General features: G+C 38.7%; 1 long non-coding RNA gene across 13 annotated transcripts in view; it reads left to right on the forward strand.

The window, feature by feature from the left end:
• Positions 1-17,750, forward strand: part of LOC149126128 (uncharacterized) — a 119,195-nt gene that overhangs the window by 19,420 nt on the left and 82,025 nt on the right. For 4 of the 13 annotated variants that reach the window (XR_016236431.1, XR_016236434.1, XR_016236430.1 and 1 more), the window contains one exon: positions 11,520-11,755. The exons of 6 other annotated variants lie outside the window; for them this stretch is intronic. This is a non-coding gene — a long non-coding RNA (uncharacterized LOC149126128). Of the gene's footprint in view, positions 1-317; positions 416-10,366; positions 10,431-11,519; positions 11,756-17,750 lie in introns of those variants that run through there. 3 more of the 13 variants (XR_016236435.1, XR_016236433.1, XR_016236441.1) reach the window with 3 other exon arrangements.

Below are 17,750 nucleotides of genomic sequence, written 5' to 3' on the forward strand. Positions count from 1 at the left end.
ATTCTCAAGATTTTCCTTGTTGGGGTGACTTTTGGTATACCTAAGATGCGAAATTATGTGGCATCTGATTTATTTTATTGCTTTAATAATGCACTGTGTAGTTTGGGGGAAGGATATGGAAAAGGTCTTGTAAAGTAAATTAAAAGCAAACTTTCATGCTTGATCACACATGTAAAAGTCAGAATAATTCATCGGGGAGACATATGGTTAATTAGAGGTCAGTGTTCTCATTGTGGTTGTTCATTTTTTTAGTGTTTTAATATGAATGCTTTTCCTCCCAATTCACTTTTTTCATCTTTCTGGTGGTGTTTTTACAGCCATAGTTCAGAGCTGGTGTCACCTCACCCTGGACATTGCACAGTTCAACAATGCAGATTTTAAACTATTCCTGGCAAGGCAAGTTGAGCTCTAAAGGATAATGACTTTACACTGTTTGAATTCCAATTTTTTTCTTATTTTTACCTTTTCATTGTTTTCATATTCTTTCCTTTTTTCCATTTATTAATAGCATTATAAATATCTTCTTAAAGAAAACACTAGCAATGAAGATAAAATAAAAATCTGCCTTGGTTTATCCTCTCTTCACTTGACTCCTGTTTGTAGAAAAAACTGATAGTAGTTTGAGGTTTACCTTCTAAAATGGCCCAATCAATTGCTCACACAGGTGGTCCCTAGGTATGATTTTTTTTTATTTTACTGTGGTGAAAAAGCAATATTCAGTAGAAAATGATCTAGAAATTTTGATTTATTATCTAAGGTTAGAGATCTGTAGTCAGTTTAAGAAAGTATCTATTTTAATGCATATTTCCAAAGAGGCTATCAGTAAATTTTATAAGATGTTTTAAGATTAAGAATAAGCAGAGGGGAGGACATTGTGGCAGATGGTGTTAAGGAGCTCCTTGGGATACCCATATCCTATTTTAGAGAGCCTGAGAGGGATTCCTGCCAGTAGTTTAAATCCAGCTTCCTTCTTCACCCTTCCCACCTTGGTCCTTTAATTGGTAGCCTTTTAATATTTTCCAATAATTGCTTTAAATAAGGCAATATACATATCATGCTTTCCTCATTATTATTGGTCCATCAATAAATATACAACAGTCCGAAGAAAGATGTGCTTGCAAAGATCAAAGTAACAATAATAGTTACTGCACCTGAAGGAAAAAGGAGCTCTTCTTTAGAAACAATACAAATGATTTACAAAGAGACATAATTATGACCTAAAGATAAATGGTCTACATTATTCTCTTTAAAATTTTATTTAAAATTTTTTAAAATTTATTTTTCCACCCAAAGAAACCTTTTACTTAAGGAGTAGACTTCATGTATTTCGTAAGTACAACTTTAGGAATATAGTGAATCTTCCCACCATACCCAACCTCCCACCCAGTCTCCCTGCCCCCTCTTTTCCCTCTCCCATTCCCAGTCCAATTCTCCACTAAGATCCATTTTCAATTAAGTTTATACACAGAAGACCAACTCTATACTAAGTAAAGACTTCAACAATTTGCACTGTAAAAAAAAAAACCAAAAAACCAAAACAAATAAACAAAAAAACTTCCTCAACAGTCGAGACAAGGGCTGTGCAAAGTCATTGCATATTGAAGTTAATTTCACTTCATTTCTTTTACTTACCTTTAAAATGCACCCAGGAATGATACATCTTTTGCAAGCACTTAGACATAATTATAATACAATTCTTTGAAGACAGAGGTCCTGCATAGGAAGTTAGTGCACAGTGACTCTTGTTAATTTAACAATTAACACTTTTATGTATGACAGCAGTGGTCACTTGAGGCTCTTCCTATGAGCTGGCTAGGCTATTGGAAGGCTTTTGAATCCACAAGCTCTGTCAGTATTCAGACAAGGCCATAAGCAAAGCCAGTTGCCCTGGAATTAGGTGCATATACGTTTTTAATAGTTATATCTTCCTGTTGAATCAATCTTAGTCATTACATAGTGCCTTTCTTTGTTTCCTTTAATAATTTTTGTGTAAGAGTCTGTTTTGTCTGATATTAGGATGGCTGTACCAGCTGTTTTTTCGTTTCTGTTGCCATGGAACATCTTTTTCCATCCTTTCACTTTCAGTCTGCATACATCTTTGTTGGTGAGATGTGTTTCTTGTAGGCAGCAAATAGATGTGTTTTTTTTTTTTAGAGATTTATTTATTTTACTTGAATGTCACAGTTAGAGAGAGAAGGAGAAGCAGAGAGAGAGAGAGGGAGAGAGAGAGAGAGAGGTCTTGCATCTGCTGATCCACTCCCTAGGTGGCTGCAGTGGCCGGACCTGCACCGATCTGAAGCCAGGAGCCAGAAGCTTTTTCTAGATCTCCCATGCGAGTGCAGGGGCCCATGGACTTGGGCAATCCTCTACTGCTTTCCCAGCCCATAGCAGAGAGCTGAATCGGAAGTGGAGCAGCCAGAACTCAAACCAGCGCCCATATGGGATGCCGGCACTGCAGGTGGTGGCTTTACCTGCTATGCCACATTGCTGGCTCCTAGATATTTTTTTTAATCCATTCAGCCAGTTTTTGTCTATTAGTGAGAGTTGAGGCCATTTACTTTCAAAGTAACTATTGGTAAGTAATGACTTTGCCCTGCCATTTTCCCATCAATATTCCTATTGTTTAATTTGGATTTCCTTTGTACTTTTACTGGGAGATTTTCTACCTTTACCTTCTTTCATAGTGATGACCATGCTTCTGTGTTTTTATCTGTAGCACATCTTTAAGCATCTTTTTGTAAGGCTGGATGAGTGGTGACAAATGCTTTTAATTTCTGTTTGTTATGGAAGGTCTTTATTTCACCTTCATTCATAGTGTTCTGGGATGACAGTTTTTTTCTCTTAAGACTTGGACTATATCTTACCATTCTCTTCTAGCCAGTAAAGTTTCTGATGAGAAGTCTGTTTGAGTCTAATTGCTGATCCTCTGAAAGTAATCTGGCATTTCTCTCGAGCGCATTTTAGAATCTTTTCTTTATGTTTTACTGTGAAGAGTTTGATTATAATTTATCATGAAGTTTGTTTCTGGTCATGTCTATTAGGAGTTCTATGTGCTTCCTATACCTGGGTGTCCCTTTCTTTGTCCAAATTAGAGAAGTTTTTTGTTATTATTTCACTTAAAAGGCCTTTTAATCCTTTCTCTCTTTCCACACCTTCAGGAACTCCTAGGAGCCCTATGTTGGGTCATTTCATAGGATCCTGTAGATTACTAACAGTGTTTTTTAGTTTTCTAATTTCTTCTTCATGTATTTTGTCTGAATATATAATTTCCTGATTTTGCCTTCTAAGTTGGATATTCTTTTTTGTGCTTCACTGATTCTGTTGTTAAGGCTTTCCACTACATTTTTCATTTGTTTTATTGAATTCTTCATTTTTAAGATTTCATTTTGCTTTCTCTTTAAGATCTCAATTTCAGGGGAGAAATTTTATTTCCTGTCATGTACAGATTTCATTGGTTCGTACATTTGCTTCTGATTACTTCTATGTAATCTTATGATCAATTTTTGGAATTCCATTTCTTGGATTTCTTCAAACTCTTCATCTTCACAATCTAGTAGTGAAGTGTTGTATTCTTTTGGGGGTGTCATGTTGTGTTCCTTATTCTTGTTTTTTGAATCGGTGCATTTATTATTTGGCATTTGTGGAGATACTTGTTGGTTTCTTCTTCTTCTTCTTCTTTTTTTTTTTTGGTATGGTGCCTTTTATCTTTGGAGTATGTCTTTGTGGATCAGTGGAGTGTCTTCTTTCATAGAATATCTAGAGGTCTATGGTAGGTGTGGCCAGGGAGCTCTGTTCAGTGCTTCAGGGTCAGGGGAGTATTAAGGTGACACCAAGGTTGTGCATGGTATAATCTCTTTTTTTTTTTCTTTTTTATCAGAGGGGAGGTTTTTCTTCTGTTGGCATAGACTCAATGCATTTCCTCTCCTCAAAGGAGACCAGTGCCTGGGCACTATCCCCAGTGGATATAATTTCATCCACACTTCCACAAGAGCTACACAAAGAATCTGTTCAGTCCTCAGTGTAAGCAGATTCCCCAGCAACGTCCTTTACCAGGGAACCAGGGAGCCCTGAGCATGTGAAGCCTCCCACGGAGACTGCCCAAAGTCTCAGCCACACCCAGAGCCTTCCCCTTGCAGCCTCAGCGTTGTCAAAGCCCCACAGTCTTAGTGTTTTCACAGTTCTGGGACACAAGTGTCCCACAGTCATGAGCACCCAGCCCCATATCATTTCTCCCCACCAGATTAAGCAGTCTCCATTCAGCTGGTTGCTGGGTGCAGCTGTTACGCATGTCCAAAACGGCACCCACTCTATCAGCTTGTTATAGGATGCCATTGCGGGGAGACTGGGGAAAGAGAAAAGTGCCCTCCTCTTTTCCTCCTCTAGGTTGGCAGGTACACTGTCTCCCGCAGAGCTCCATGTTGGGTGCCCTCCCAGCTTTTCTTGCAGCTTTGTTTCCAGTGGCTTGGGCAGCTGCAGTCTGGTCTCACCTCTCTCCAAAGCTAGTGTGAAGGCTCTCAGATGTTGGGTCCTGATTCACGTGTGCCCACACCCTCCATGTAGGTCTGCTGTGTCCCTCTAATTTGCATGGAGTTTCCAATGCCGTTTTCTCCCTAACTCTTCCTGAGAATGTACTCTCTCCACTGTTTTTAAACTATCTTCTGCCAAACTAGAGTAGTAAGCCCGCCCCCCCTCCCCGCCATCTTAATCCTATTCTTGTTCACCAGCTGCCTTCTTATGCATTCCAGGAGGCAGCAGTTGATGGTTCAAATACTAAGATCTTGCCACCCAGGTGGGAGCCCAGGGTATGGTTCCTGCAGTGTATGGTTCCTGCATGCGGAGGCTTAACCTGCTACTCCACAGCATGGACCCAAAATTCAAGTACTTTTAGATCATATTTTTTTGCTTTCTTATTGTTGGATCTTAAGAATTCTTTGTATATGTTGGATAACAGTCCATTTTCTCTTAGTCTATAGCTTGTCTTTTCATTCTGTTGAGTGTTTTAATTTTTAACAATAATTTTTCTTTTGAAACTTTATTAGAGATTGATGAGGAATCTATAGCCCTTTAGGAAATTGATATTGAATTTAGCAGCAGTGTTAGGAGATAAGGTCTTGCCTAAGCTGCTTGCTACATTCCTAGGTTTTTAAATAGTTTTCCCCAGTGGCATGAAAAGATTACCCTTCAGTTTCAAAAGAGTTGCAACATGAGGACATGGATTTAGTTCAAGCATACCAATTTCTGAGACCTAATTTAATCCTTGGCAAAATGCACTCCACTTCTCATTTAAGCAAAATAATTAAAACAAACTGAAGGTGTTCACACTTCTATTTGCAGGATTTAGAGGTTTTCCTGTGGGAGAAAGTTTTGCTTTAATGAAGAAATAGCTTAAGCTGGGTGGATTAAGTTGATAAAATTCATATCTGTAGTAATTTAGCAAGGGAAAATATTCCGATGTTGGCCACAGTTGCTGCTAATTGGTCTCAGATGAAGATCTCTGTGAATACCTCTGAGAAAGGTAGCGTTCATTGCAGTTGATTATGTAGCAATTCAATGCTGAACTTGCACATCACAGCTCCTTTACTCAGTGTCCTTTAACTTAGAGGAACTGTGATGGCTAGTTTTAGGTGATAACTCGATTAGGTCAGAGGGTATCCAGGTATTTGGTTGAAGACTACTTCTGAGTTGGTCTGTGAAGGTGATTCTGGATGAGTTTTGCATTTATGCCAGTATTCTCAGTGGATTGCTCTCCCAGGTGTGGACATGTCTCTGCAGTCCACTGAGAGCCCGAAGAACAAAAAAGAGATTGAAAGGACAATTTGCTTTCTACATCAGATTGTTTAGCTGGGGCGTTGGTTTTCTGTTCTTGGACTGGTACTTACATCATTGGCAATCCTGGTTCTTAGACTATAACTCAGACCATCAGCTCTTCAAATGCTCAGACTTTTGACTAAAACCATGCTTTCAGCTCCAGGTGACAAATCATGGAACTTCCCAACTTCCACAACCAAATAGGCCGATGTCTTTTTTTTTTTTTTTCCTATTAGCTGATAGCTAATTCTATAGACTTCTTTAGATTTAATTTCTTTTTTTTCATTTTTGTTTTCTGAATGTGCCATGTGTTTCCTATATACAGATTTAGGAGCATAATAATGATTTCCACCCTATATCCCCTATATCTTAAATTTTACAACATACTTTGAGTTTATTTTATAATCATAAGCTTCACCCTCCACTCAGTAAGGAATTCAACAAAGAATAAGAAGAAAAAAAGCCCTGTTCCTCAGCAGTAGAGACAAGAGCTGTAAATAAGCATTGAATCTCAAAATATCAATTCACTCCTATACATTACATTTTTTGTACTCTATTAGTTACCAGAGATCAGGGAAAATATATGATATTTGTCTTTTTGGGACTGACTTATTTCAATAAGTATAATGGTTTGCATCGACATCATTTTGTTATAGCATTTCATTCTTTATTTTATGCCTGAGTAGTATTCCATAATGTATATATACAGAATTTTCTTTATCCAGTCTGGGTTGAATCCATATCTTAGCTATTGTGAATTGAACAGCAATGAACATGGGGTATAGGAAATTCTTTCAACTGCTGATCTCATTTCATTTGAATAAATTCCCAGGCGGGAGATGCCTGCATCATATGGTAGATCTTTTTTCAGCTTTCTGAGGAATCATCACACTGTCTTCCATAATGGCTGTACTAGTTTACATTCCTAGCAAAAGTTTATTAGGGTACATTTTACCCATGTCCTCCACAACATTGCTTTTTGATTTCTGTATAAAAGGCATTCTAACTGGAGTGAGGGGAAACCTTGCTGTGGTTACTATTTTCATCTCCTTGATGGCTAGTGATCTTGAGCATTTTTTTCATGTGTCTGTGGGCCATATGAATTTCATCTTTTGCAAAATGCCTGCTCAAATCCTTTTCCCATTTCTTAAATAGGTTGTTTATTTTGTTGTTCAGTTTCTTGAGCTCTATATAGATTCTGGCAATTAATCCTTTATCAGTTGTGTAGTTTGCAAGTATTTTCTCCCAGTCTGTCAGTTCCTTCTTCACTTTGTTGAGCATTTACTTTGCAGTACAGAAGCATCTTAGCTTGTGTAATCCCGCTTGTCTATTTTTGTTTTTATTGCCTGTTCTTCTGGCTGAATACAGTGTTTTGCGTACTTTGCACAATGTTCTCCTCTAGTAATTTGATGGGATCAGGTCATAGATTTAGATCCTTGATCCATATTGAGTTGATTTTTGTATGAAAAGTAAGGTTGGGGTCTTATTTCATGTTTCTACATGTGAAGATCCAATTTTCTCAGTATCATTTATTGAAGAGAACTTCCTTTCTTCAGAGATTGATTTTAGCTCCTTTGTCACAGACTGGTTGGTTGTAGATACATGAACTGATTTCTGGGATTTCCATTCTCTTCCATTGGTCTATATTTCCATTTCTGTTTTCGTGCACTATGGAGTTGTTTGGATTATAACTACCCTGTAGCACATTTTGAAATCTGGTATTGGGATGCCTCTGATTTGTTTTTGTTGTTTAAGATTGCTTTAGGCTGGTGCCGCGGATCACTAGGCTAATTCTCCACCTAGCGGTGCCGGCACACCGGGTTCTAGTCCCGGTCGGGGCGCCGGATTCTGTCCCGGTTGCCCCTCTTCCAGGCCAGCTCTCTGCTGTGGCCCAGGAGTGCAGTGGAGGATGGCCCAGGTGCTTGGGCCCTGCACCCCATGGGAGACCAGGAAAAGCACCTGGCTCCTGGCTCCTGCCATCGGATCAGAGCGGTGCGCCGGCCGCAGCGCGCCAGCCGCGGCGGCCATTGGAGGGTGAACCAATGGCAAAGGAAGACCTTTCTCTCTGTCTCTCTCTCTCACTGTCCACTCTGCCTGTCAAAAAAAAAAAAAAAAAGATTGCTTTAGTTATTCGGGGTCTCTTGTGTTTCCATATGAATTATAGTATCATTTTTTCTAGAACTGAGAAGAATGTCATTGGTATTTTTATTGGGATCACAATGAATCTGTAAATTGCTTTGGCTAGTTTAGACATTTTAAGATATTAATTCTTCCAATAAATGAACAGCTGTGACAGTCTAGCAAACAAAGGCTGTTTGATTTTTCTGTGTTGATTTTACATCTTGCAACATTACCAAACTCTCTTATGAGTTCCAATACTATCTTAGTGGATTCTTTTGGTTCCTCTATATATAGAATCATGTCATGTCATATGCAAATAGGTACAATTTGAATTGAATTCCTTCTTTCCAATTTGTATTTCTTTGATTCTTTTTTTCTTACCTAATAACCCTTGACAAAACTTCCAGAACTATATTGAGTAGCAGTGGTGAGAGTAGACATCATTGTTGGTTAAAGATCTTAGTGTAAATGTTTCCAACATTTCCCCATTCAATATGATGTTGGCTGTGTGTTTGTCATATATTTTCTTTTTTTTTATTTTTTCACAGGCAGAGTGGACAGTGAGAGAGAGAGACAGAGAGAAAGGTCTTCCTTTTGCTGTTGGTTCACCCTCCAATGGCCGCCGTGGCCAGCAAGCTGTGGCCGGTGCACCGCGCTGATCCGATGGCAGGAGCCAGGTACTTCTCCTGGTCTCCCATGGGGTGCAGGGCCCAAGGACTTGGGCCATCCTCCACTGCACTCCCAGGCCACAGCAGGGAGCTGGACTGGAAGAGGGGCAACCGGGATAGAATCTGGTGCCCCGACTGGAACTAGAACCTGGTGTGCCGGTGCCGCAAGGTGGAGGATTTGCCTAGTGAGCCGCGGCGCCAGCCGTCATATATTTTCTTGATTGTGTTAAGGAATGTTCCTTCTATACCCAATTTGCTTAAGGTTTTCATCATGAAAGGATGTTATATTTTATGGAATGCTTTCTCTGCATCGATTTGGGTAATCTTGTGGTTTTTACTCTTCAATTTGTTTGTGTGATGTATCACATTTATTGATTTGTGAATGTTCAATCATCCCTGAATAATAGGGATCAATTCCACTTGGTCCAGGTGAATGATCTTTCTGATATGTTGTTAGATTTGATTAGCAAGTATTTGGTTGAGAACGTTTGCCTCTCTGTTCATCAGGAATGTTGGTCTATAGTAATTTTTCTTTGTTGTATCTTTTTCTGATTTTGGAATTAAGGTGATGCTGGCCTCATAGAAGGAGTTTGGAAAGATTGCCTCACTTTCAATTGTTTTGAATAATTTAAGAAGAATTGGAATTATGTCCTTTTCAAAAGTGTGGGGGATTCAAAGATGGCTGAATAGAGAGGGAGCTTACTGTTCTAGTATAGAGGAAGATAGTGGAAAAAAGTGGAGAAAGTGCAACCTCAGGGAAGAGTTAGGGAGAAAACTACAAAGGAAACTCCATGGAAATTAGAGGGAGACTTTGGATCTCTGTGGAGCATGTGGACATGCAAAACTCAGGAACCATAGGGCCGGCTCTATGATGTAGTGGATGGGACCACTGTCTGCAGTGCCAGCATCCCATATGGGCACCAGTTTGAGTCCCAGCTGCTCCACTTCTGATCCAGCTGTATGCTATAGCCTGGGAAAGCAGTGGAAATGGCCCAAAACCTTGGGACCCTGAACCCACAGGGTAGACCTGGAGGAGGCTCCTGACTCTTGGCTTTGGATTGGTGCAGCTCTGGCCATTGCAGCCATTTGGGGAGTGAGCCAGTGCATGGAATTTCTTCCTCCCTTTCTTCCTCTCTCCCTCTCCTCCCTCTCGCTACCTCTGCCTCTTTGTAACTCTGCCTTTCAAATAAATAAATAAATAAATCTTAAAAAAAAAAACCCTCAGGAACCTGGCAGCCAAGAGCCTCAGCACCAGCTTTGGAGAGTTTGATGCGAGCAGACTGCAGCAGCCCAAGCCACTGGTGATAAAGCTGTGGGAGAGCCTGTCATGAGTCTTGCTTGGAGCCCTGTGGGAGGACAGTGTACCTGCCAACCTATAGGGAAAAAAGGGGGAAACATTTCTCCCTGACCTACCTAACAATGGCATTCTGTAACTAGCTGAGAGAGGACAGGCACCATTTTGGATATATATAACAGCTGGCACCAGGTTGTGTTCACAGGCCAAGCAACCAGCTGAGAGGAGATGGCAGAGTCTGGCTGAGAGAATTGAAAGGAGACTGGGTGCTTATGAATGTTGAAGCCTTGTGTGCTGGGACTGTGAAAATACTATGGCTGCATGGGAGGGCAGAGGTTGTGGTTGGGTCTTTAGGCAGTCACGGTGGGTGGCTCCACACAGTCAGGGCTCCCTGATTCCCTGATGAGGGTCATTGCTATGGGATCTGTGCTGGCACTGAAGACTGCATAGATCCTTTGTGTGGTTTTTGTGGCAGGGTGGTTGAATATTGCACCCATTGAAGCTAGCACTCAGACATTGGTCTGCTTGGAGAAGAGGAGGTAAGTGTGAGACTATGCCAACAGAGCTGAGCAAACTTCCCCTCTGATTAAAAAAAAAGGGAGATTTGTGACGCCCAACTTGCGTGTCACCTTGAACACTCCCTTACCCTGGAGTACTGGACAGAGCTCCCTGGCCTCACCCAGCACACACCAGAGGGTATTCATTGAATGAACAGATATTCCACTAAGCCACAGAGGCATAGTCCAAAGATAAAAGCCATCATGGGGGAAAAAATTCCAAAAAGTATCTCCACAGATGCCTAAAAATGAAGGCAGATATCAAAGAAACAAGAATAAGGAAGACAACATGATGCCGCCAGAGGAACACAAAAACAACACTTTGATACTAGAATGTGAAAATGAAGAGATGGTAGAAATGCCAAAAACAGAATTAAAAAAAAAGATCATAGGGTTGCTTAGAAGTAATCAGAAGTAAATCCATCAATTAAAGACATTCACACATAACATGAATGAAAAATTTTCTCATAAAATTGAGAGTTTAAAGAGAAACCAAAATTAATAGAAACGAAAAATTCAATAAATGAAATAAAAATGAGTGGAAAGTTTAACAACAGACTCGGGCAGAAGAAAGAATATGTGAGTTTGAAAACAAATCTCTAGAGCTTTTATAGTCAGACCAAATAAAAATTGAAATTAGAAAACTTAAAAACTGTGTTGGAGATTTATGGGATATGATCAAACAATCCAACATACAAGTCTTAGGAGTTCCTGATGGTGTGCAAAGAGAGAATGTATTAGAAGACCTTTTTAGTGAAATAATTAGAGAAAACTCCCCTAATTTGTAGAAAGAAAGGGACATCCAAGTACAGGAAGTACATAGAACTCCTGATAGATATGACTAGAAAACATCAACATAACACATTGTAGTCAAACTCTCAACAGTAAAATATAAAGAAAAGATTCTGAAAGGTGCAGGAGAGAAACACCAGATTACTTTCAGAGGATCTCCAATTAGACTCACAGCTGACTTCTCATCAGAGACCCTATAGGCTAGGAGAGAATGGTGAGATATTCTAAGTCTTTAAAAAAACAAAAACCAAAAACCAAAAAACTTCTCTTCCAATCCAGCTCTCTGCTGTGGCCTGGGAAAACAGTGGAAGATGGCCCAGGTTCTTGGGCCCCTGCACCCATATGGGAGACCCAGAAGAAGCTCCTGGCTCCTGGCTTCGGATCAGCACAGCTCTGGCCATTGTGGCCAATTGGGAGTGAACTAGCAGATGGAAGAAATTTCTCTCTCTCTCGCTCTCTCGCTCTCTCGCTCTCTCTCTCTGCCTCTCTTCTCTTTGAGTAACACTCACTTTCAAGTAAATAAAATAAACTTTTTTAAAAAAATGGCAGGACAAAGTTGTTACTTATCAATAGTCACCTTGAATATAAATGGCCTCAACTCTCCAGTTAAAAGATACAGATAAACAAATTAATTAAAAAACAAGACCCATCTATTTACTGCCTACAAGAAACATTTCCCCAAAAAACATACATGCAGAATGAAAGTTGAAGGATGGAAAAAGATATCCCATGCTAACAGAAATGACAAAAGAGCTCATTTAGCCATCCTAAAATCATACAAAATAGAGTTTAACACAAAAACTGTTAAAAGAGACAAAGAAGGGCACTATGTAATGATTAAGAGATCAATTCAACAGGGAGATTTAACTATAACAAACATTTATGCACCTAATTAAGGGCAACTGGCTATTTAAAAGAAATCTTAATGGATCTAAAGGGAGACATAGACTTCAATACAATAGTAGTGAGAGATTTCAATACCCCACTTTCAGTAATGGACAGAACAACCAGACAGAAAATCAGCAAGAAAACAACAGAGTTAATTGACACTATAGACCAAATGGACCTAAGTGGTATCTATAGAAATTTTCACCCTACAGTTGCAGAATACACATTCTTCACACAAGTACAAGGAACTTTGTCTAGGATAGACACATGCTAGGCTCCCAAATGAGCAATGGGTAAGAGGAGAATTCAAACATACAACATATCAAAACTTATGGGATATAGCAAAAGCAGTGTTAAAAAGAAAATTTATAGCAATGAGGAATACTCAAATTGGGAAGACACCAAAAATAAATGGTCTATCCATGCATCTCAAGGAATTAGAAAAGCAACGGCAAACAAATCCCAAGATTAGTAGGGGAAAATAAGTAATTAAAATTAAAGAAGAAATAAACAAAATTGAAATGAAGAAAACAATACAAAAGATCAGCTAAATGAAGAACTGGTTTTGGAAAAAATAAACAAAATTGATAAGCTTTTGTTCTAGCTAACAAAAAAAAATAGAGTTAGGAGGGAGAAGACCAAAATCAATAGAAGGAAAAATATCAACATAAACCATAGAAATAAAAAGAATCAGCAGAAATTACTACAAAGAATTGTAAGCCAACAAATCAGAAACCTAAAAGAAATGGATAGATTCCTGGACACATACAACCTACCTAAACTGAACCATGAAGACACAGAAAACCTAAACAGATTATAACCAAGATGGATACTGAATGAGTAATGAAGACCCTCCTAGCCAAGAAAAGCCCAGGAATGGATGGCTTCACTGCTGAGTTTTACCAGGTATTTAAAGAAGAACAAACTCCAATTGTTCTCAAGCTATTCCAAACAATTGAAAGGGAGGGTATCCTCCCAAACTCCTTCTAAACAGCTAGCATTACCTTCCTAAACCTGAAAAAGATAAAACAGAGAAAGAGAACTGCAGACCAATTTCTCTGATGAATATAGACACAAAAATCCTCAACAAAGTACTAGTTAATCAAATCCAACATCACATCTGAAAGCTCATTCACACAGACCAGGTGGGGAATTTATCCCTGGTATGCAAGGAAGGTACAACATTCACAAAACCATCATTAAGACACATCACATTACCAAATTGAAGAACAAAAATCATATGATTATCTCAAAAGATGTAGAGAAAACATTTGATGAAATACAGCATCCTTTCATAAAGATAACTTTACACAAGTTGGGTTTCTTTTTTTTTAGATTTATTTATTTATTTGCAAGTCAGAGTTACAGAGAGAGGGACAAACAGAGGGAGAGGTCTTCCATCAGTTGGTTCAAAGGAGCATTACTCAGCACATTCAAAGCAGTTTATCACAAACCCTCGGCCAGCATCCTACTGAATTTTAAAAAATGGAATCATTCCCACTAAGTTATAGAACCAGACAAGGATGCTCACTCGCACTGATGCTGTTCAGTATAGTCCTGGAAGTTTTAGCCAGAGACATTAGACAAGAAAAAGAAATCAAAGGGATACAAATTGGGAAAGGGGAAGGCAAACTATCCATATTTGCAGATGACCTTATTCTCTATATAGGGGATCCAAAAGACTGTGCTAAGAGACTATTGTAACTCATAAAAGAATTTGGTAAATTGGCAAGATATTTTAAAAAACCCATAAAATTCAACCCTATTCAATAGCTTTTGTATATATAGACAATGCCATGGCTGAGATAGAACCCAGAGGCACAGGCAATCAAATCCACATTGACAAATGGGATTATATCAAACTGAGAAGCTTCTGCACTGCAAAAGAAACGCTCAGCAAAAATGAAGAGGCAATTGACAGAATGCATGAAATTATTTGCAAACTAAAAAATGATAAAGAATTGATATCTAGATTCTATGAAAAAAAGCTCAAGAAACTCTAAAACAAAACAACCTAGTTAAGACATGGGCAAAGGACTTAAGAAAGCATTTTTCAAAAGAGGAAATCCAAATGGCCAACAGACACATGAAAAAATGCTCAGGATCACTAGCCATCAGGGAAATGCAAATCCAAAGCACAATTAAGTTTCACCTCACCCCAGATAGAATGGCTTTTGTACAGAAAACAAGTAATAAGTGCTGGCAAGGATGTGAGGAAAAAGGTATCCTAATCCATTGTTGGGATTGTAAACTGGAATAGCCATTGTGAAAGACAATATGTAGAAACCGCAGAAATATGAATTTAGATCTACCATAAGACCTAGCCATCCCACTTTTGGTAATTTTTCCCCAAGGGAAATGAAATCAACAAATAAAAGAGTTATCTGTATCCCCATGTTTATTGCAGTTCAATTCACAATAGCTAAGATATGGAATCAACCTAAATGCCCATCAACTGAAGACTGGATAAAGAGATTATGAGATATATACACCATGGAATTCTAAGCAGTGGTAAAAATAAGTGAAATACAGTCACTTGCAAGGAAATGGCTGAAACTGCAAAACATCATACTTAGTGAAATAAGTCAGTCCCAAAAGGACAAATACCACATGTTCTCCCTGGTCTGAGGTAATTAATAGAATCCCTGTAAGGTAATCCATAGAAGTGAAAATGACACTTTGAAACAGCCCTTTTCTCGACTGTTGAACAGTTTTTTTTTTTGCATGATATTTATTGAACACTTTATTTAGTACAGAGTTAAACTTATGTGTATAAAGTTAATTGAAAATAGGTTTTAGTAAAAAATAAGAATGGGAGTCATAGAGGGAAGAGGAAGAAGTGTGGGAGTGTGGATGGGAAGGCAGATACAGTGGGGAGAATCACTGTATTTCTTAAGTTATGTTTATGAAATGCATAAAATTTGGGTACCTTAATTAAAAGATTTCTTGGAAGAGAAATAAGTTTGGTAGAATTTAGCAGTGAAGCTATCTTTTCCTGGGCTTTTTCTTTGTTGTGAGGTTCAATATTACTGATTGAATCTACATTTTCATTATCAATCTTTTTAGTTTTTCTTCTTCTTCATGACTCAAGTTTGGTAGATTTTTTTGTGTCCAGGAAATCTTTCCATTTCTGGTAGATTTTCCAGTTTGTTAGAATATAGCTGTTTGTAGTAATTCCTGGTGCTTCTTTTTATTTCTGTGATATCCCTTGTTACACTTCTGTTTTTCATCTCTGATTTTATTGATTTGGGTTTTCTCCCTCTTATTTTTGGTTAGTTGGGCCAATGATGTATTCATTTTGTGTTTTCAAATAAGCAGCTCTTCATTTCACCAAGCTTTTTCATTTTTTGTTTAAATTTTGTTTGTTTATTCTCTAATTTTGATTATTTCTTTCCTCATAATAATTTTGGGGTTGTTTTGTTGTTTGTCTAGGTTTCTGAGATGCCATACATAGCTTATTTATATAATGCCTTTCCAATTTCATTATGTAGGCAATAATTACTGTAAACTTTCCTCTGAGCACTGCTTTTGCTGTGTTGTATTGTCATCTTCATTCATTTCCAGTAATGTTTTTATTTCTCTCATAATTAATTCTGTGACTCACTGTTCATTCAGGAGCATGTTGCTCAGTCTCTCTATGTGTTTGCATATTTTGTAGAAATTCTGAAATTGTTAATTTCTAGCTACATTCCATTATGGTCGGAAAAGATACGTGATATGATTTCAATTTTTTTTTTTTAAATTTGCCTAGACTTTCTTTATCTCCTAGTATTTGCTCTATCCTAGAGATAGTTCCGTGTACTGATGAATTAATATGTATTCTGAAACTGTGGCATGAAATGTTCCATAAATAACAGCTCCATTTAGTCCATAGTTTAGATTAACTCTTGTTTTTTTGTTTATTTTCTGTCTAGTTGATCTGTCCATCGATGAAAGTGGGGTGTTCAAGTCTATCATTACTGTTGGAGTGGAGTCTACATCTCCTTTTTTTTTTTTTTATTTTTTTATTTTTTTTATTTATTTTTTTTTTTTTGACAGGCAGAGTGGACAGTGAGAGAGAGAGACAGAGAGAAAGGTCTTCCTTTGCCGTTGCTTCACCCTCCAATGGCCGCCGCGGCCGGTGCGCTGCGGCCGGCGCACCGTGCTGATCCGATGGCAGGAGCCAGGAGCCAGGTGCTTTTCCTGGTCTCTCATGGGGTGCAGGGCCCAAGCACCTGGGCCATCCTCCACTGCACTCCCTGGCCACAGCAGAGAGCTGGCCTGGAAGAGGGGCAACCGGGACAGACTCCGGCGCCCCGACCGGGACTAGAACCCGGTGTGCCGGCGCCGCTAGGCGGAGGATTAGCCTAGTGAGCCGCGGCGCCGGCCTACATCTCCTTTTACATCCATTAACATTTCTTTTCAATAACAAGGCACCCTGGTATTGGGTGCATATACATTTATTATAGTCACATCTTCCCATTGAATTGATACCTTAATCATCACATTATGCCCTTCTTTATCCCTTTGAACAGTTTTTGTCTTAAAGTCTGTTTTGTCTGTTATTTTAATGGCTACACCTGCTTGTCTATAGGATTTTTGATGAAAAATCAACTTTTAGTCTTATTGGGGATACTCTGAAGGTAATCTGGCATTTCTCTTGTGCCCATTTTAGAATCTTTTCTTTATGTTTTACTGTTTAAAGATTGACTAGGATGTCTTTTCTTGTCATGTTTATTAGGAATTCTGTTTGATTCCTGTAGTGGGAAGCCTCTTTCTTTCTCCAAAGTAGGGAAGTTTTCTGCTATTATTTGCTGAATAGGCCTTCTTAGCCATTCTCTCTTTCCATGCCTTTAGGAACTTCTAAGACACTTATGTTGGTTATTTGATGATGTCCCATAAATCTTGAACATTAGTTTTAGTTTTTAATTTTTTGTTGTTTTGTCTATTTCCAAGGATTTGTCTTCTAGCTCAGTTATTCATTCTTCTGCCTCATCAAGTCTGTTGTTGAGGCTTTCCACTGCATTTTCTATTTGACATATTGAATTATTCATTTATAGCATTACAGTTTTATGTCTTTTCATTATCTCAATATCTTGGCACAATTTTTATTCATATAGTGTATGGATTTCTTATTTCACAAGTTTTTCTCTGTGTTTCAGTGTAATGTTACGATCATTCTTTTTAATTCATTTTCATGCATTTGATCTATCTCTTCATCTTCATACTTGCTTTCCTGAATGCATTAGCATTGAGCTGGATTGGAAATGGAGCAATTGGGACTCTAACTGTCACCCTTATGGGATGCCAGATATATAGGTGGTATCTTTGCCTGCTGTGCTATATCACCTGTCCCCATCCTCCTTGTTCTCATTTCTTGTATTTCTGTGATTATTTTTAGGCATTTGTGGAAACACTTGATTTTCTCTAATGATGGTTTTATCTTGTACCATGCCTCCTTCAGTAAATACCCAGAGGAATGTGGTGGATGGGCCAGGGAGGTCTGGTCAGTGCTCAAAGTGGGGTGAGAATCCAGCATATCACCCAAGTTGGGCATGGTAGATCTCAATTTGCAGCAGGGGCAGGGTTTGATCATGCCTCTTGGCGTAATCCTGACCTTACTTCCTTTCTTCCAAGGTGACC

This window comes from Oryctolagus cuniculus, chromosome 6 (genome assembly GCF_051225735.1).
Source record: "Oryctolagus cuniculus isolate XC-2025 breed Fujian yellow rabbit chromosome 6, ASM5122573v1, whole genome shotgun sequence".
NCBI lineage: Eukaryota > Metazoa > Chordata > Mammalia > Lagomorpha > Leporidae > Oryctolagus > Oryctolagus cuniculus.